Here is a 22,893-nt window from a genome sequence, read left to right on the forward strand (position 1 = left end):
AAATCGCCCCAAAACGTCTCCGCAGGCCCACGTCTTGAAATCGGGTAAAAGTCACAAAATATGAACACTCATTCACTCATGAGTTCATTCATACCAAAATTACTCAAATCTGATACCAAAATCTCGATCAAAATCCCAAAATTCGACCTAAGAACTTTTCTCAACTTTTCCCCAAATTTTCAACCCCAAATCCGAAATTAAATAGAGAAGAAAACTATAGATTAATGGAATAGAACCAAAAATGAGTTAGGAATCATTACCCCAAAGCTTCCTCTGAAAATCCCTCGAAAAATTGCCAAATCCCGAGCTCTCAAGTCCAAAAAAGAAGAATGAAATCAAAACCTCGCACTTAGCCCTTTTTCTGCCAGAGATCTTGCTTCTGTGAGCCTTCAACCGCATCTGCGGTACCGCACTTGTGAAAATACCATCGCAGGTGGAAAATTACTTAAGGGGAACTGGGTCTGCATCTGCGGGCCCGCACCTGCGCTCCTCTTCCGCTTTTGCGTGTCCGCTTCTGCGGATATATCGCCGCACCTGCGGGCCCAACTTGACACGGACAAAACTACTTTTGCGGCTCCATGACAGCTTCTACGGTGCCGCACCTGTGGCCCAAAGTGCGCAGGTGCGATTACACCAGGAGCAGCAGCTTCAGCAATTGCATAAGTCCCAAACTCAATCCGTTAAGCATTCGAAACACACCCGAGGCCCCCGGGACCTCAAGCATTCGAAACACACCCGAGGCCCCCGGGACCTCAACCAAACATACCAACTAGTCCTAAAATACCATACGGACTAAGTCGAGCCCTCAAACCACATCAAACAACGCTAAAATCACTTATCATCCTCCAATTCAAACTTAAAGAACTTGAAACTTCCAAATTCGACAACCGATGCCGAAACTAACCAAACCACGTCCGATTAACCCCAAATTTTGCACACAAGTCATATTCAACCCTACAGACCAAATCTAACTTCCGGAATTGGGATCCGACCCCACTATCAAAAAGTCCACTACCGGTCAAAATCTCCAAAACTTTGACTTTCGCCATTTCAAGCCTAAATGAGCTACACACCTCCAAAACACCACCGGACACGTCCCTAAGTTTAAAATCACCTAACGAAGCTAATGGAACAGATGGAACTCCATTCCGGAGTTGTCTTCACACAGTTCTGACTGCGGTCCAAATCCTAAGGCTTAAGCTTCCATTTAGGGACTAAGTGTCCCAAAATACTCCTAAAACCAAAACGAAACCTCCCGGCAAGTCACAATAGCAGAAATAGATACGGGAAAAACAGTTAATAGGGGATCGGGGCTATAACTCTCAAGATGACCGGCTGGGTCATCACATCCTCCTCCTCTTAAAATAATCGTTTGTCCTTGAACGAGTATAGAGACATACCTAAAGCTGTGAAAAGATGAGGATAACGGTTGCGCATATCCTGCTCGATCTCCCAAGTCGCCTCCTCGATCGGTTGAACCCTCCACTAAACCTTTACTGAAGCATTGTTCTTTGACCTTAGCTTTCAGACATGACTGTCCAAAATAGCTACTGGCTGCTCAACATAAGATAGATCCTTGTCCAACTGGACTGAGGTGAAATCCAATACATAAGCCGGATCACCGTGATACTTCCGGAGCATAGAAACGTGGAATACCGGATGGACTCCTACTAGCTGGGAGGTAAGGCAATCTCATAAGCAACCTCCCCAACATGCCTCAACACCTCAAAAAGACCAATGTACCTTGGGCTTAGCTTTCCCTTCTTTTCGAACCTCATAACGCCCTTCATAGGCGATACTCGAAGCAAGACCCGCTCTCTAACCATGAATGCTACATCGCGAACCCTCTAGTCCGCATAACTCTTCTATTTAGACTGGGCTGGGCGAAGTCTATCCTGAATCACCTTCACCTTATCCGGGGCATCCTGGACCAAGTCTGTACCCAATAATCTGGCCTCGCCCGGCTCGAACCAACCCACTGGGGACTGATACCACCTACCATACAAAGCCTCATACGGTGCCATCTGGATGCTCAACTGATAACTGTTGTTGTAGGCAAACTCCGCAAGTGGTAAGAACTTATCCCATGACCCTAGAAACTCCATTACACAAGCATAGAGCATATCCTCTAATATCTGAATAGTGCGCTCGGACTGTCTGTCCGTCTAAGTGTGAAATATTATGCTCAGCTCCACTTGAGTACCCAACTCATCCTCTACTGCCCTCCAGAACCGTGATGTAAACTACGTACTCCATCGGAGATGATAGATACCGGTACACCATGAAGCCTGACGATCTCACAGATGTAGATTCGAGCTAGCTGCTCGGAAGAATATATAGTCATCACATGAATGAAATGATCTGACTTGGTCAGCCTATCCACAATCACCCAAACCGCATCAAACCTCCGCTTAGTCCGTGGGAGTCCAACAACTAAATCCATAGTGATCCGCTCCCATTTCCACTTCGGAACCTCTAGCTTCTGAAGCAACCCACCCGGTCGTTGATGCTCATACTTCACCTGTAGGCAATTTAGGCACCGAACCACATACTCCACTATGTCCTTCTTCATCCTCCTCCACCAGTAATGCTGCCTCAATTCTTAATATATCTTCGCGGCACCCGGATGAATGGAGTACCGCGAGCTATGAGCCTCCTGAAGAATTAACTCATGCAAACCATCTACATTAGGCACACATAGCCTGCCATGTATCCTTAATACGCCATCATCCCCAATAGTGACCTCCTTAGCATCACCGTGCTGAACCGTGTCCTTAAGGACAAGTAGGTGGGGGTCATCATACTGACGCTCCCTGATACGATCATAAAGAGAAGACCGGGAGACCACACAAGCCAACACTCGACTCAGCTCAGGAATGTCCAATCTCACAAACTGACTGGCTAAAGCCTGAACATCCAATGCTAGGGGTCTCTCTGCTGCTGGAAGATATGCTAAACTCCCCAAACTCTCCGCCCGGTGACTCAAAGCATCGTCCACCACATTGACCTTCCCCGGGTGGTACAAAATGGTGATATCATAGTCCTTAAGTAGCTGCAACCACCTCCATTGACGCAAGTTAAGATCCTTTTGCTTGAACAGGTGCTGCAAACTCCGATGATCGGTGTAAATCTCACAAGGAACACCGTACAAATAGTGGCACCAAATCTTCAGGGCATGAACAAAAGATGCTAACTCAAGGTCGTGGACATGATAGTTCTTCTCATGCACCTTCAGCTGTCTGGATGCGTAGACAATCACCCTACCATCCTGCATCAAAACCGCACCAAGACCAATCCGCGACGCATCACAATATACAGTGTAAGACCCTGAACTTGTAGGCAATACTAATACTGGGGCTGTAGTCAAAGCCGTCTTGGGCTTCTGAAAACTCTCCTCACACTCCTCTGTCCACCTGAACGGAGTACCCTTCTGGGTCAGCCTGGTCATAGGCGCTGCAATAGATGAGAATCCCTCTACAAAGCGACGGTAATGCCCCGCCAAACCAAGAAAACTACGGATTCCGTAGCCGATGACTGTCTAGGCCAACTCTGCACTGCTTTCACCTTCTTCGGATCCACCTTGATCCCATCACTTGATATTACATGGCCCAAGAATTCCACTGAGTCTAACCAGAACTCACACTTAGAAAATTTTGCATACAATTTCTTTTCTCTTAAAGTCTGAAGCACAGTCCTCAGGTGTTGCTCGTGATCCTCCCGAGTCCGAGAGTAAAACAGAATGTCGTTAATAAACACAATGACGAAGGAGTCAAGATAAGGCCGGAACACACTATGCATCAAATGCATAAAGGCTGCTGGGGCATTGGTCAGCCCAAAAGACATAACAAGAAACTTATAGTGACCATATCGGGTCCTGAAAGCAGTCTACGGGATATCTGGCTCCCGAATCTTTAACTGATGATAGCCTGAATGTAAGTCAATCTTGGAGAATACTCTGGCACCCTATAATTGATCAAATAAGTCATCAATACAAGGCAATGTATACTTATTCTTCACTGTAACTTTGTTCAGCTGGCGATAGTCAATACACATACGCATATAACCACCCTTTTTCTTCACAAACAAGACAGGAGCACCCCAAGGTGACACACTGAGTCGAATGAAGCCCTTATCAAGCAACTCCTGTAACTGCTCCTTCAACTCCTTCAATTCAGGAGGAGCCATACGATATGAAGGAATAGAGATGGGCTGAGTTCCCGGCAACAAATAAATGATAAAATCAATATCTCTGTCGGGCGGCATGCCCGGAAGATCAGCTGGAAACACATCTGAAAAGTCCCTCACTACTGGAACTGACTCAAATGTAGGGGTATCAACACTGAAATCTCTTACATAAGCTAAATATGCGTCACACCCCTTCTCAACCATTCGTTGAGCTTTAAGAAATAAAAATAACTCTGCTGGGAGTATAGTCTAAGGTACCTCTCCACTCTAATCGCAGTAAGCCTGGTATAGCCAACGTCACGGTCTTCGCGTGGCAATTAAGAATAGTATAATGGGGCGAGAACTAGTCCATGCCCAAGATAACATCAAAATCTACCATGCTGAGTAATAATAAATCGGCTCTGGTCTTAAAACCACTAAGAGCAATCAAACACGACCGATACATGTGGTCTACAACAAGAGAATCTCCCACGGGAGTAGACACATAAACAAGGGAACTCAAAGAATCCCGAGATACGCCCAAGTGTGGGGCAAAATAAGAGGACACTTATGAATACGTAGAGCCTGGGTCAAATAATACCGACATATCTCTATGACAGACTATAACAATACCTTTAATGATAGAGTCGGAAGCAACTACCTCTGTATGAGCCAGAAGAGCATAATACCTGGCCTAGCCTCCCCCTCTAGGGTGACCTCAACCTCCCCGGCCTCAACCTTGAGCTGGCTGAGCAGGTGGGGCGGTAGCTGGTGCTGGAATCTTGGCCTGAGGACCTGGTGGAGCACGTGGTGATTGAGAAGTCTGTGGAGGTGCAACCCTCCTAAGTCTGGGGCAATCCCTCACCATATGGTGGGTGTCGCCACACTTAAATTAACCCATCGAAGGGTGTGGCTACTACGACTGACTCGGGCCAGGTCTGCTGGACTGGCCTCTAAAAGCACAAGGAATCAAAGAAGCATAATTTTTCCTAACAGTTCCATAGCCTCCCAAAGATAAGTACAAACGTCTCCATATAGATCTACGAGACTCTAATAAACCGGCTTGTGACTCACGATACCTATAAACCTAGAGCTCTGATACTAACATGTCATGACCCAAATTCTCCCTCCATGAATCGTCGTGATGGCACCTAGTCTCTACGACTAGGTAAGCCTAGCACTTGCGGAAATGAAATGAAAAACATGAAAATTAACAACTAACTGTAACATATATTTTAATAAGCAATTGAGATGCCGCTCGACATATACAATAATCAACTCTCGAAATATACATGACACTCCCAAGACCCGGAACACCGTAAGTCACAAGCTTCTACGAAGTTCTAACTGTTCTATACATCAGTGTCTATAGAAATAAGAGAGAAATCAACATATGGGGATAGAGGGGGACTCCGAGGATCTACGGGCGCAGGCAGATATACCTTGAAGTTCTCCGAAAACAGCAGTGACTGCAACTAAGGACGAGGCTGGTAAAAGGAACTTGTATTTGCACACGAAAAACATGTGCAGGAAAGAGCATGAGTATACAACAGTGGTACCCAGTAAGTGCCAAGCCTAACCTTGGTCGAGTAGTGACGAGGTCATGTCAAGGCCCTGCTAGTATATAATACATAAGTAGGAGAGTATAACAATATAATAAGAAACTGGAATTTAAACAAGGAGAACATATCAAAGTAGCAACGCAGAACACAAGGATAAACAGGAGGGGATCTCCCGAGATACCATTTCGTAGTCCCAAAATAAAAGTGCAAGGAGATCTCCCGAGGTACCGCCTCATAGTCTCAAAAGTAAATATGCAGGGAGAACTCCCGAGGAACCGCCTCGTAGTCTCAAAAGTAAATGTGCAGGGAGATATCCCGAGGAACTGACTCGTAGTTTCAAAAGTAAATATGCAGGGGGATCTCCCGGGATACCGTCCCGTAGTCCCAAAGTAAATACGCAGCCTAAATAAATGAATATAACAGTTACATCAAGAAAGCTATAATTTAGACTAAGTACAAGTCAAGAAAGAAGCGGGATTTACTAAACATGCTGCAAAGAGTTTAAATAGGCAATTAGGACATGTAGACATGATATTCTAGGCTAACAGGATAACTACACATGCTAGTATAATCAGATAAGATGAAAACAGGCTATTACTCGGTAAATATCAGGTTTTTTCACAAATAGTATATGTACGCACTCGTCACCTCGCGTACACGTCGCTCACATATCATAACAACACCAAATCCTAAGGGAATTTCTCCCACACAAGGTTAGGCAAGCCACTTACCTCGAACCAAGATCAATCAATCGGTAACAATGCCTTTTCCATGAATATCCGGCTCTGAATAGTCCAAATCTAGCCAAAATCAATTACATACCATAAATACAACTTTAACAAATCAATCTAATTAATGAAATCAAAGCTAAAGAAAGAAATTAGAAAATCACCCCAAAAGGTATCCCCGAGCCCACGTCTCAGAATCGGGTAAAAGTCACAAAATATGAACACCCATTCACTCATGAGTTCACTCATACAAAAATTACTCAAATCTGATACCAAAATCTTGATCAAAATCCCAAAATTCGGCCTAAGAAATTTTCTCCACTTTTCCCCAAATTTTCAACCCCAAATCCGAAATTAAATGGAGAAGACAACTATAGATTAATGGAATACAACCAAAAATGAGTTAGGAATCATTACCCCAAAGCTTCCTCTGAAAATCCCTCGAAATATCGCCAAATCCCGAGCTCTCAAGTCCAAAAATGAAGAATGAAATCAAACCCTCGCACTTATCCCTTTTTCTGCCAGAGATCTCGCTTCTGCAAGCCTTCAACCGCATCTGTGGTACCGCACCTGCGAAAATACCATCGCAGGTGCGAAAATCACTTAAGAGGAACTGGGTCCGCATCTGCGAACAAGGGTCGCACCTGCGCTCCTCTTCCGCTTCTGCATGTCCACTTATGCGGATCTATCGCCGTACCTGCAGCCCCATCATGACAGGGCCAAAACCACTTTTGCGGCTCCATGGTAGCTTCTGCGGCGCCGCACCTATGGCCTAAAATGCGCATGTGCGATTACACCAGGTGCAACAGCTTCAGCAATTGCATAAGTCCCAAACTCAATCCGTTAAGCATTCGAAACATACCCAAGGCCCCCGGGACCTCAACCAAATATACCAACCAGTCCTAAAATACCATACGGACTTTGTCGAGCCCTCAAACCACATCAAACAACGCTAAAATCACTTATCATCCTCCGATTCAAACTTAAAGAACTTGAAACTTCCAAATTCGACAACCGATGCCGAAACCAACCAAACCACGTCCGATTGACCCCAAATTTTGCACACATGTCATATTCAACCATATAGACCTACTCAAACTTCCGGAATTGGGATCCGACTCTGATATCAAAAAGTCCACTACCGGTCAAAATCTCCAAAACTTTGACTTTTGCCATTTCAAGCCTAAATGAGCTACAGACCTCCAAAACACCACTCAGACACGTCCCTAAGTCCAAAATCACCTAACGGAGCTAATGAAACCGACGAAACTCTATTCCGGAGTTGTCTTCACACAGTTCTGACTGCGGTCCAAATCCTAAGGCTTAAGCTTCCGTTTAGGGACTAAGTGTCCCAAAACACTCCAAAAACTAAAACAAAACCTACCGGCAATTCACAATAGCAGAAATAGATACGTGAAAAACAGCTAATAGGGGATCGGGGATATAATTCTCAAGACGACCGGCCAGGTCGTCACAAATTTCCTTTAAATTGCCTAGGTATAAAATTGACAAAGAATAGTTTTACCCTCTTTTCTTATGTTAAGAAAAGGATGTTGAAATCTATTGGTTGCTTTTACAAAGTATGTGTAGTTGTGATTTCCATACGTAGGTTACTTTCTAATTTATTTACAAGTCTATATGTTTCAACTTTGTGTTGGATTAAAGTTGAATTTCTTGATTAAGTCTAAATGTTCTTTTCACCAAAGAATTTGACTATTTAAAAAAAAATGCATTACTCCATTGTATCTGGAGTTACATTCTTTGCATTGGTTTATTTCATAATGTTTGAATTAACTATACGAATTAGTTGTGCAGTGCATGTAAGCATATTGTGTGCTTATTTTTGTTATAATCAACATTCGGTTTAGGTTGGTTCACTAGTTGTAAGATATTATCTTGGTTCTATATAGGCATATGCTTATATTCCGTTTGCCCAGTGTTAGAATCAAATCAATATTTTGTTTAAGTTGATTATTATAAGATGTCAGTTTTGGGTTTTCTTTTATGTGATGTATTTAGGAGTGGCCTCTTCATCTTGAGTACTTAATATAAAAGAAATTAAGTTATTTAATCTCAAAGTTTAGTGATTAAAGGTTATAATGATATTTATTTAATCCTGTTATCTTATTAAAGTGGTAACCCGGCCCTACAGGAGGTAACCATTTTGGTGAGATTAATTGGAATGAGATAGTAAACCTTCAAGTTAAAAGTATCTTATACCCATAGGTACAGATAAATTTATATGTATTTTGGTTTACTAGTCTAATAAAGTTCGTAAATTCTATGTATGGGTGCCCACAAGAAGGTCTAGAATTTACTAAGAATCGATATTTTACTCGATTCACCTTTTGATGGATTGTGCTTTATAGCTTATGTATGTGTATCCTTGTTTTGCAGTCTTTACAGCTTTTCCTACTGCTATTTTTAATGAGAATGCTCGAATGCCAATGCTTTATGGTGACAATTATGCTGAATGGAAGGATAAAGTCCTCCTCACTTTAGTAGGGTGCTCAGATTTAGATCTAGCACGCCGTGTAGAAGAACCATCTATTTCCGCGGAATCGAGTATGCCAAAGGCTAAGGCTAATTATGAGCGGTGGGAGCGATCTAATCGCCTAAGTTTAATGCTCATAAAAGCCCACATAAGCCAAAGCATTAGGGGTTCTATCCCTAATAGCGATAAGGTCAAAGCTTACATGAAGGCAATTGATGAACAATTCGTTAGCTCTGATAAGGCATTAGCCAGCACCCTTATGAAGAGGCTCTCAAGTATGACTTTTGACAGAAGACGTACAGTGCGCGAGCACATCATGGAGATAAGAGACATTACTGCTAAACTCAAGTCCCTTGAGGTTGATATGTCCGAACCATTTCTTGTGCATTTCATTCTCAACTCCCTTCCTACGGAATATGGCACGTTTAAGATTTCTTACAACACACATTAAGATAAATAGTCAACCAATGAACTCTTAACCATGTGTGTTCAAGAAGAAGAGAGGTTGAAATATGAGACACATGAAAGTGTTAATTTGGTGACTCATGGTAAGAGAAATACAAAGAAGGGCAAAAGTACTCCCCATGAAGAAAAAAAGCACTTTTGACATACATATTTGTCGTTTCTGTAAGAAGAAGGGACACTGGAAGAAGGATTGCCTGAAATACAAGCTTGAGAAGAAAGGTAATTTTACCTTTGTATGTTATGAATCTAATTTTACTCAAATTTCTAATAATACATGGTGGATTGATTCTGGTGCTACAATTAACATTGCCAAATCATACAGGGCATTCTAACTCAAAGGAAGCCGATAGGAAGGGAACAATACGTCTATTCTGGCAATACGACGCATTCATGTGTGGAAGGCGTGGGACTTATAGGCTTATTTTGAAGGATGGTTTTCACTTAGATTTGGAAAATACTTTTTATAGTTCAGAATATTCTAAAAATTTAATTTCTCTTTCAAGACTATCAATTAGTGGATATGATTTGAATTTTTATTATCCTTCCGTGAAACTTTGAGTAATAATAAAGTTATTGGTATTAGAAATTTGAATGAAAATTTATATAAACTTGAGTTGGACCCCACATTTGAATATAATGTTTTAACTTTGCATGGTAAAGAAATTGGCACTAAGCGATGTATTATCAATGAGAACTCATCAAGTCTTTAGCACAAGAGATTAGGACACATCTCTATTGATAGAATCAAAAGGTTGGTTAATGATGGTGTTCTAAAAGCTCTTAATTTTTCTGACTTTGCGACTTATGTGGACTGCATAAAGGGTAAGAAGACCAACAAATCAACTAAAGGTGCCAAAAGGAGTTCTCAATTGCTTGAGATCATACATACAGATATATGTGGACCTTTTCCTACCCCTTGCTTGAATGGTGAGAGATATTTTATCTCATTTATTGATGACTATTCAAGATATATGTATCTCTATTTTCTATTTAACAAATTAGAAGCACCTGATGCTTTTAAAGTCTACAAAATGGAAGAAGAGAAACAAACTGGTGCTTAAATCAAAATTGTAAGATCTAATAGGGGTGGAGAATATTATGATAGGTATATAAATAAGGGACAAGTTAAAGGTCCATTTGCTGAGTTCCTTGAAAGTGAAGGTATAATTACTCAATATACCATGCAAAGAACACCACAACAAAATGGTGTAGCAAAAAGAAGAAACCAGAAATTAATGGACGTGGTAAGAAGCATGATTAGCAGATCAAGTTTACCTTTCCATTTGCTGAGTTCCTTGAAAGTGAAGGTATAATTGCTCAATATACCATGCCAGGAATACCACAACAAAATGGTGTAGCAGAAAGAAGAAACCAGAAATTAATGGACGTGGTAAGAAGCATGATTAGCAGATCAAGTTTACCCTTATCTTTATGGAGCGAAGCCTTAAAAACCATTGTGTATATTTTAAATAGGGTTCCATCTAAGACTGTACCCAAGATATCTTTTGAGTTATGGAAAGGATGGAAACCTAGTTTAAATCATTTACATATTTGGGGATGTCCAACTGAAGTGAGGGTTTATAACCCACAACTAAAGAAGTTGGAGAAAAGAACAATAAGCGGTTATTTTATAGGCTATGAAGTTAACTCTAAGGGATTTAGGTTTTATTGTCCTTCTCATTCTCCTAAAACTGTTGAGGCTAGAACCACTAAATTTCTTGAGGAGCATGAAGAGAGTAGGAGTGGTTTGACTCAAAGGGTGGAATTAGAAGAAATAAGGGAACCACTTATGGTATCTTTATATATTAGGAACTTGAATGTTGCTTAGAAATTTTTTTATAAATTATCTGAACAACAACAAGTTCAAGAGCCACCAACACTCGAGGAGCCACATGAAGAATAACCCGTTTTACCTGAACCCACTGAAGAAGTGTCTCAAACAGTGGGAGTACGAAAATGCTCAAGAGGTCGAAAACCAGCAATTTCTAGTGACTATGTTGTATACAAAGCCAGACTTGTAGCCAAGAGTTTTTATTAAAGGGAAGGCATTGATTACCATGAAACCTTCTCTCCAGTATCAAAGAAGGATTCAATGAGAATAATTATGGCATTAGTAGCTCATTTTGATTTAGAGTTATATCAAATGGATGTGAAAATAACTCTCCTGAATGGAGATCTTAAAGAGGAGGTATACATGCGTCAGCCTGAAGGATTTTGTGATAAGGACAAAAACCACCTTGTTTGCAAGTTGAATAAATCTATTTATGGGCTAAAGCAGGCTTCCCGCCAATGGTATATTAAATTTCATAATGTTGTCTCTTTATTTGGATTTACAGAGAATATCATTGATCATTGTATATACCTTAAGATAAGTGGGAGAAAATATATTTTTCTAGTCCTATATGTGGATGACATTTTGCTTGCAAGTAGTGATTTGGAATTGTTGCGCGAGACCAAACAGTTCCTTATCCAGAACTTTGAGATGAAGGATATAGGTGAAGCCTCTTATGTCATTGGCATAGATATTCACAGAGACATATCACAAAGATTACTTGGACTGTCTCAAAAAGCCTACACTGAAAGAATTCTGAAAAGATTCAGGATAAAAAACTGTTCACCTATAGCAGTACCCATAATTGAAGGTGACAAATTCTCTTTGAATCAATGTCCACAAAATGCATTGGAAAAGGAGCAAATGAAAAACATTCCCTATGCTTCTCTTGTTGGGAGCCTTATGTATGCACATGTCTATACTAGACCCGATGTTGTTTTTGCAGTAGGAATGCTTGGCAGATAACAAAGTAACCCTGGTCTTACCATTGGAAAGCTGGTAAAAGGGTTTTGAGATATTTGCAAGGAACCAAGGATTTTAAGCTCACATACAAATACTCTAACTCATTGGAGGTGATTGCATATGCAGACTCTGATTTGGGTAGATGCAAAGACACTGGTAAATCTACTTCAGGATACATTTTCCTTCTTGCTGAAGGTGTTGTGTCTTGGAGAAGTGTCAAGCAGACTATTGTTGCAACATCTATAATGAAAGCTGAATTTATAGCATGCTATGAAGCTACATCACAGGCGTTATGGTTGAAAAACATTATTTTCGGACTTAGGATTGTCGATTCCATTTTAAGGCCACTGAGAATCCTATGTGATAATTCAGCTGCAGTATTCTTTTCTAATAATAATAAAAGTGGCAACCAAAGCAAGCACATCGACATAAAGTACTTGATGGTTAGAGACTATGTGAAGAAGCAAGATGTGAGTTTTGAGCATGTTAGTACTACTTTGATGATTGTTGATCCTATGAGTAAAGGTCTGCCGGCTAATATTTTCAAGGATCATGTAACCCATATGGGTCTTAACAGCTCAATTTAGCCTTGCTTTGTTCTCTAACAATTTGTCTAGACATTATGTTTATTTTGATATACATGATAGTGTACACTTTAATTTTTCATGTATTATTTTGTGATCATTGGATCAATAAAGTTGGACTCTGAATGACTTAATTAAGTTCATTCATAAAGTTATTGACACTTTGTTAGAATATATTGTACATTATAATACATGGAAGGAATTGTTTGTTTAAGAGCATAACCGCCATGATTCATGTAATGATATGTTCTAGCTAAAGTGATTGTTGCATAACTTTTAGTTGAGTGATGAAGTCTATGGCCATATTATATGTTTATCTCTTGTAAAGGATTATCTGATTTTAATATGTGGGCCAAGTGGGAGAATGTTAGAAATTTACCGCCTCTTCTAGAGACTTCTAGTGTGGCCCACATATAAGGCAATAAATTATTTACCTTGTCTCCCAAAGAAAATAATATATCAGATAATATTCTGTAGTTATGCAAATATGGTAGTTTCTTTGATGGAAAGAAATATTTATTTATTAGGAGTCCCTAGGGAAATTATAATTTATGGAGAAGTTTCTAGGGCTAAAGTATTTGCCTAAGAGTCCCTAGCCTACCTATAAATCCGCATGTGACTCCATCACTCTGGCATCCTACAATAGGCACACGCTAGAAGGCTCTCTAGGTTTTTTGCTAAAGGTTTCAAAGACGATTCCCTACAACACTTGAACAACAATGGCTGAAGGTACGTTCTTGTTTAATTTTCGCTGCGACGGCTCTGCATATGTAATAAATTTTGACAGAGAACTCTACTAGACATGATTCCATAGATATCCTAGGACTCGAATTAGAACCTAGTGCTCTGATACCAAGTTTGTCACGACCCAAAACTAGGTGACTACCACCCAGCACACCACCCAACCCGGGTGGATCTATCCGTATAAGAATACCAATCTATAAGCCTAATAGATGCATGCAGAAGCCTTTTTAAAAAAATTAATTATTTTAATTGATTAAGACGATGAAATATAAAATCTATCATTTATTAATTGGAAATACATAAGATAGCAATGTTTCTTTTATGTATGCGATAGGAATAGCTCTAGATTAAACCCAAAATAATGACAAGTGTTTATGGAATCTCTACGACACAAGGATAAAATAAATACTTGAAAAAATTTCTTCAATAAGAAATTAAGGAAAAACATGAAAAGTGGTGCCTCACCATGTACCTCGAAAGAGAGCCTTCCTAGCCATGTCCACTCTTCACGTACCATGCCTTATCTTGAAATATGTAAAGTAAGCGGGTCCTTGGAGAGGGGCCCCTGATAGCTGAGTACACTACCATAGTACTCAATAAATGTTATAGACTCTCTGCAATTCGAGTTCTTGGAACAAGGCTTTACAAAACATATGCAGCTAATATTTCATACAAAGTAGTAAATAATTGTATTAATTCATGCTCTTTATCATTTTAATTGAAAAAATAAGTAAAATTTAAACCATGATATAAAATTTTTAAAATATTTATATCAGCCCATGATTCTAATAAAAATTATACAAAATCGTTTCGATTTCATTAAGTCATTGAAATCACTTTCGTCATCTTAGGCCTAAACGTAAGAAATCAACTTTTACCTTTCACCGGGAACATTATACGGACATCGGCACCGACATAAAAAACTACTAAGTGATCAATCTAGCAACAAGTATTTGACTCTACTTATCCGGGAGCTTCCCGTAATGCCATACGAGTTGGCTTAACCTTATTACTTTAAGTAATAATTAATTGCCCTCATAATGGGAGCTTTATCCTACAAACCTCGATTTAACCTTTGAATGTGTCCTTACATCGGCACGTGTAATTCTATGATAATGAACTCAAGATTAGAACTAATCTTGATGGTCTCCACTAGTAACTCCTAAAATATTTTGATATTCCAAAAATGGATTCATAGCCAAATAGCCTTAAAGTACCTTTTTTATCAAATCATGAAGTTAGTCAATTCAAATCATTCGAAACAAAATCAAATAAAATTCTTTCTCATTTCATAATAAAGAAATTAGCAAATGAGATTTCAAACCTTAAAGATTTAACAAGTGCTATTTTAAAATGTAAAGGATTTAAAAAAATTACATTTCTCATTTTATAAAAAGATAACAACAGAACTCAAATATTTAATCCCTTTATCATCAACATAAGTTTTTAATAATAAACATGAACTCAAATATTCAAGAGTTATTTTATGTCACCACCCAAAAATCACAATCCAGTCATGGCGATGCCTAACTCACTTTCTAGGTAAGCTAATCATAACAAAGTAGAACAAAATATCAAAATTAACGGAAATAATAGAAATCTAAAGCCAAATGTCATAAATAAGATGCGTCAGTACATAAAATCCCCATAACTGATAATACAGAGTCATCTACTCTATAATAGAAGTACAAGTCTAAAAATACAAAATGAAAATACTATCGGAGTAATAATAACAACAACTGAAAAGGAAAGAGACGTCAAGTACTATGGTCGAAATGCAACTCTACCTCATCTCTCAGCAACTTACAACAAAATCACAGCGGCTCTTGGCTAGGTCTAACACCTGGATTTGCACAATTAAGTGCATAATGTAGTATGAGTACAACCAACCCCCATGTACACAACAAGTATTATAAATAACATCGGCGATGTAATAGTGGCAGGAATTATCAATGAAACCCGCTAATAACCTGCTCAGTTCATGAATTTTACAAGTACACAATAATAATACCATCTAATCATAAAACACAAATAAAAATCACCTCGGTGCACAAGAGATAATGTGCAAAGCCCTTGTCACGATCCAAAATCTAACTAGTCGTTATAACACCTAACCCAACCCGCTAGGTAAGCCAGTTAACCACTAACCAATTCCAATAACAATTAATAAAGCAATTAAGTAAAGAAATTATCTGAATCTGATATATTCCCCAAGAACTGGTAGTACAAATTATGAGTTTCTAAGAATAGAGTTTACAAAGCGGAAATGAAATAAATATATAGTCTGTTTGAGTAGTACATAAACAGAGTTTTACATATCTAAAGCTACCACGAACAAGAGGCAGCTACAAGCGGGACGCAGGTATATCATCAAATACAGCTCCCATCGAACACAACGACATCAACGGTCATTATCTACACGCAAGGTGCAAAAGTGTAGTATGAGTACAACCGACCCTATGTACTCAATAAGTAACAAATCTAATATTAGGTTGAAAGTAGTGACGAGCTAACAACAAGGTCGGATATAACACAAATATTCCATCACAGTTCATAATAGCAGAGTACAATAACAAAAGGGTATCTCCGAAATAAAAGGTTCAGTTCGTTCATAGTTCCAGAAAAATAGGCATTTCTTTTCAAGTATCTCAGTGAAAACCCAAATCTTTTACCGAAAAAGCCAAAGTACGAGTAAGTTTGAAAATTATGGTTTTTCCCAAAACTCCTTTCAACAAATAGTAAGATGTTTTATTTTTAGATAGCATGAGTAAAGTACTTCTCTATGCCTACATGTCAAGATACAGGTAAAATCATAAATGTCCCAAAATCGGGTAGCAGAAAGAAATGCATCTCTATGTATGTATCTCAAGTACGCATGTTAAATGCAATGCATCTCAACGATGAGCTCATGTACTCACACTCTCAGAGAACTCAATCTTACTGTCTCGCATTCTCTCTCACTATGCTTAATGCTCAACATACTCAATCACTCAGTGTTGTACAATACCTGCTGGGGCATGCAGCCCGATCCATATATGACCATAAGGCCCGTTACAGCGTGCAACCCGATCCATATATATATAGTCGACTGCGCTCACTGGGGTGTGCAGACTCCGGAGGGACTCCTTCAACCCAAGTGCTATATCGATGCGGCGTGCACCCCGATCCCATCACATATAAATAGTCATAAGGCTCGTTGCGGCGCGCAACCCGATCCATATATATATATATATATATATATATATATATATATATATATATACAGCCCTAAGGCTCGTTGCGGCGTGCAACCCGATCCATATATATATATATATATATATATATATATATATATATACAGCCCTAAGGCTCGTTGCGGCGCGCAACCCGATCCATATATATATATATATATATATATATATATATATATATATATATATATATATATATATATACACAGCCCTAAGGCTCGTTGCAGCGTGCAACTCGATCCATATAAAATATAATTAATATAATATGTTACGGCGTGCAGCCCGATCCCAAAATGTCACTCTCACTCAGGCCCCCGGCCTCACTCAGTCATCAATCTCTCCAGTCTCACTCACGGGCTCACAATGTCATGAAACTAGCCCGACAATAATGATATGATGTATCAATAAATAATATCTGAGACTGAGATATGGTATGAATGCATGGATATGACTGAGTATGAAATATCAATAAAATCAGTGAGATGACAGTAAGAAACGACCACTAGGGGTCCAAACAGTATCGGCATAATGCCTAAACATGATATCTAACATGATTGACAGCTTAACTACTTTATCACATGGTGAGAACACGGTTATCAACAAAGTAGAACCACTATACAATGTCGTGGGAACAACACAGCCTCAATTCACATGGTGCACGCCCACACGCCTGTCACCTATAATGTGCGTCACCTCAACACTAATCACATAACACGTATTTCAGAGTTTTATACCCTCAACTCCAAGATTAGAAGAGTTACTTACCTCGAACAAGCCAATTCCAACATCGAGCAAGCCAAGCGATGCTCCAAAATGCCATCCCACGCGTTCCAATCTCCGAACGGCTCGAACCTAACCAAAAACAACTCAAATACATCAAACAATGCTAAAGGAACCAATCCCTATCGAAAAAATCAAATCTTGAATCAAAAGCCTAAAATCAGCCAAAAGCCCAACTGGGCCGACACCTCGGAACCCAACAAAATTTATGAAATTTAATAACCCATTTAATTACGAGTCCAACCATACTAGTTTCACTCAAATCCGACTCCAATTCGATGTTCAAAACTCAAATATTTATATTATGAAACTTTAGGCCCAAACCCCCAAAATCAAAATCGAGTAGAGAACACTTACCCCAATTCTTGTGATGAAAATTGCTCTAACAATCACCTCAATCCGAGTCCCACGTCTCAAAATATGAAGAAAGAACCAAAACCTCGATTTATAGCTTCTGCCAGCATTTTTGCACCTGCGGCACATTGTATATTTGTCTTTCAGCTTCACATAAATTTCTTTACCTCTATTCTCCCGTCGAGCACTCTCAATCTCCAGAATAACTGTCTGCAAAACAGAAAAAAGAAGTTAGAACCTGAAAAAAAGCTAAGGCATAAGGAAAAGGACGGATAACAGTCGTACTTACCCTGAGAGCAAGACTGACGATGTTCTTCGATAGAGTACCGTCGGTTATCTGCTTGAGGGTTCACCCTCGGCTTCAGAACAGAGAGGACCGAGAGCAGGGACTACCTCCTCAGTATTTACAAGCAAATCACGATCCATTGGGATCGTGATGGTTCTAGAAGCCCCTCCATCCTCACCTCGAGTTGGGTGAGCCCCTCGTCAATCATTCTCAGCTCATTCAGGTCCATGTCGGAATCAGATCCGACGTCTTCTTCAGCGACGGCTTTTCCTCTATCACCGACTGGAGAAGACACATCTACGACAACCCTGGAGGGCGAAGCCTCCTCGTGCCTCGGAAGTGTAGGGCCATCATCAAGTGCCACTATCACAGCCGCCTCCCCCTTGGACGTACCAATGCGTCCATGGCCACCTCTTCGAGTTGCGGGACCTCAGTGCTCACCCCAGTATCCTCTCTTATTTGAAACGTCATCGTCTCTCTGAGAACCAAGTCATCCCCCTGCGAGTCAACAGCGAACGAGACTTCTCCTCTGGCGTCCACGACCCTCCTCTTGCGAGGTTTTAGATCCCCATCACTGGGGGAGACCTCGTCGTCCTCATCAATCAAAGAAAATAGCTGAGGAGCTAAAGCAGCAGTTGGGATAGAGGCGGATTCTTGGACGGTAGTAGCCAGGATAGAGGTAGGTGCAGAAGGCACAGTAGCCGCAACGGGGACAGAAACTAAGGGCGTAACACTCCTTTTCCTAAATGAGGGCACATGCGCCCTGATCCTTCAAAAATTCCCCCTAACCGAACCTGAGAAAGGGAGAAACATAAATGTTGACAAAGCCGACCAACATACAAAATGAGGCAACGACCACAACCAAAAGGGGAAGTTACCTGTAGAAGAGAGAGTCGGTCTGAACTTCTTAAAAAAGCTCGGTCAATCATGAATCCCTACGATATGAGAGAGAATCTGCCCGACCCAAAATGGACGAAGAAATACAAAAGGTAAAAACGAAAGAAATGTTTCGACTTACGTGTATGATTCCAAGCCTCAGGGAAGCCGTCGGCGTTGGCCACGACGTTCTCAGTTCTGACGTAAGAGAAATCGAGCCAGAACTGACGGATGGCCTTATCATCCATCTTCACCACCAGGCATTTGCCTCCACGATGACGGAGATTCAATATCGTCCCCCTATAGAAGCTAAGGGCGAACAGGTGCACTAAATGCTGCAATGTCACCTCAACACCGTCGAGCTCAACAAACTTAGTCAGCATCTTGATCACCTTATAAATATAGGGGCGAGCTGAACAGGGCAAACGCCGTAGTGGCGGTAAAATTCCTCCACCAACGGAAGGAGGGGAAACGAGCAACCGATAGCGAATGGGTAAGCGTATAGAGCATAGTACGCGGGGACGGTGAACATGCACTTTGTCCTCCACTGCCAGGATCAGTTCAATTTGGCCGGGAAGGCCGAACTTAGCTTTAAATTCAGCCAACTAATTGGGCTCCATTTCCGATAAGAAGGTTTTAGGTGCCGCGTCTGGTGATTGATGGAAATCAGACCTAGTTTCGGGGTTACGGGGGACGATCTCCTCCACCGAAGGAAAAGATTCATTCTCTACAGTGACAGTTGCATTATCCCCTTGATCAGGAAACACAACCGCCAACGGAATGGCATGACTCCCTTCACCAACATCATATGAATCATTTGACAAGTTTATGAGAAAATAAAGAAAGGGACTGGGAAGAGAGTTTAGGACACAGTGAGAGCAAAATACAGAGAAGAGAGGATCAGAGAGAGAGTTTGAAGACTCAAGGGTTTGGGAGAGTAAAAATTTCAAATTCGGGTTTGGCTACCCCAGTTTATAGAGATTGAGGCACCAAATCCGAAACGGTCTGTCATAATTGGCACCAAACCCAAAACGACTCATCATAATTGGCGCCGGAATCAAAATGGCAAATCCCATTGTCACACACAAATCGACGCAATGTGTTGGGAACAAGCATCATCATGACGCATAATGTCATGACGTCGCCCTTCTCTTGGACCAGATGGCTCCAACAAATCACCCAAAAAATTTAAGGGATTTGAAATACGCGGCCCACAGAGAGCCACATTACCTGCTCGCTACAACGACTACGACCCACATTATTTGTTCAACAAGTTCGACCTTGAACGGCATTATCCACTCATCGAGCTTGCCCGCAGGGACGACCTCAACAAGCGGAGGGACTAACTGTATGGGCCAAAAATTATCCTAGTTATGTTCAGACCATATCAGCATTAAGAGGGCCTTCGAAGGCTGCCACATGTCACCGGCATTACTTCGACAAAAGGCTTATTCAAGGTCGAAGTGGTCTAACAAGAGATGAAGGACTGGGTCGAGGAGTCAATAGAGATCAAGGTCGAGGACGAGCACTTTTCTTAAACAGAGTAATAACGGCTAGTTTTAGGATAAGACTTTAAAGGGAATATTCTAGTGAATATTCTCTAGATCTGTACTATTAGGGTTTTGTGGCACATGTCCCCTTATAAATAGAAAGAGACATAGTTATATGGAACATGGAACACTCACTTGTAAGACAATACATTGACATTCTCTGAAGATTCTTGCTTTATTACTTACATACAAAATATACTTTTTTCTTGAGATCCTTGTCTAACTTTTCTCCCATGATCCAAGAAGAATTCGAAATATTCAAAGGCTCATCAATCATTCATCATTGCCAGAAAGAATACCCAAGAATTTCACCCTTTTCGGGTGACTCACATGTTCTTATTTACTTAAATGTCATTCGTTGCTATTTATTGTTATTTAATGCTATCTCCTTCATTTTTGGATCATTGGATATTATCAGTATTGTCATCATATATTGCTACTTGGATAATATCTGTATTATCTTGCTATAAAATCAGTTAATATATCTTTTGGATATTAATATTGGCTAAGATTAACTCTATTTTATTAGAAAATCTAATTGTTTATACCTAGATCTAAATTTTGGGTTAAACAATATTCACAAAAGGATAGCTGGATATATGACAATCGCATTTATAAACTTGTTGGAAGTTACTTGTGAAGTACAATTTGAAATTTGTATAGAACTTTATAAATAAAAATATCAACTTTGTCAACTTTGGTTTAATACAATCATCACATTTTGAGAAGCATTAGAAGGCATAATGCAAATTACAGCAAATCTCGTTCCATTATTTTCTTAACTTTTTAAAGTAGAAAGGCGAGCATTAAATGTTCTTTAGCCAAGAATGATAGGACACACCAGGTACAAAAAGTGTGGAATTCTATTACTCTGGCAAGGATCAACAGTTCCCAAACTAAGACGAACAGAATAAATTCACTATTGAAAAGAACTCTTCTAACTTGCTCTCACTCCTTTCTTTTCTTGTATTATGATTTCTTTCGTTTTGTTGCCTATTGAAACAAACAGATAATGAATAGTTAACTAGCTCTTTTCGTTACCAATTGAAACCAATAGTTTTGCTTCTTGAAAAAGTTGAAGTCAGTGTTTCCGACGTGCTTGTACGGCTGAAGAAGATTGTAATGCTAATAAATTGTATAGCACCATAACTTTTTTACAATGAGTTTATGTTGAATTATATTGGCTTGAACATTTAACACATTTTAAAACTTCAAATTCCTAAACAAGTTGACTTTGACTATTTCTGACCAACTTAGTGGATGAAAAATGAGTTTTACCAAGACAATAAAAAAAAATACTACTCTTCCAAGTTTCAGTGGGTATATCACCTTCGATAAAATGATTAGCTATATTAAGTAATAAAAAATCGTGGAAAACAATGTGATCACCAAACCAACACACTCAATCAATTTTGTAGAGGCTAAACGGAAACTACGAATTAAATCTCCTGACAACCAACTTGTATCGCTAAAACAAAGAAGCTCACTAGAACTTAAATGGGAAAAACAAACGTGAGAAATGAAGATTTAATTAGAGCAACAGCTTTTATGGTAATGATGAAAGGACCAGTCTATTTAAATATAATATGAACCACTTTTATTCTTCTTTAAGCTTGCATGTGAAAGCATATTATTATTATTATTAAGTTCGATAAACACTAAAAGAAAGTGCGGACCTCTCTAATCTACTACAACTTAGCTACGTTAATCACATAGAAATTCACGTTTTTCAGTTGCACCAATAAATGTCTTTAGATTGCTACATCTTAAACAACTAAAACATACGGCACCCAAGGGTTTGATATAACGGTCAATGAAATGGGTTGAGAATCATGTGGTCTTAGTTTCAAATCTGAGCCGAGGCAAAAATGCTTGGTGATTTTTTCTCATATGTCCAAGTTATTATAGACAAAGTTATTTGGTACCTATATTGATAGGATGTAGTAGATACTCGATGAAATTAGTCGAGATTTGGCACTCGGCACTCGCACTCAGTAAGTACCTGCGCTCATTTGGGGGGTGTACAGACTCCGAAGGGCTTCTTCAGCCGAAGCGAGCTCAAATGTTGGAAGGACCAGTGCATTTAATATAATATGGTGGCGTCGTGGTTCCTTCTGATCCAATCATATCCCCTTCGTGGCTTTCCTTTAATTGTTATGCTATCATCTGCTTGAATTCTTGCTTTTCTAATTTCCGGAAATACATTAACAGCTTCAAAGATGACTTTCTTGAGAGATTGATGAAAAATCACATCCATTATTCCAAATTTCCATTCTTTGATG

Source organism: Nicotiana tomentosiformis, chromosome 11 (genome assembly GCF_000390325.3).
Source record: "Nicotiana tomentosiformis chromosome 11, ASM39032v3, whole genome shotgun sequence".
Lineage (NCBI taxonomy): Eukaryota > Viridiplantae > Streptophyta > Magnoliopsida > Solanales > Solanaceae > Nicotiana > Nicotiana tomentosiformis.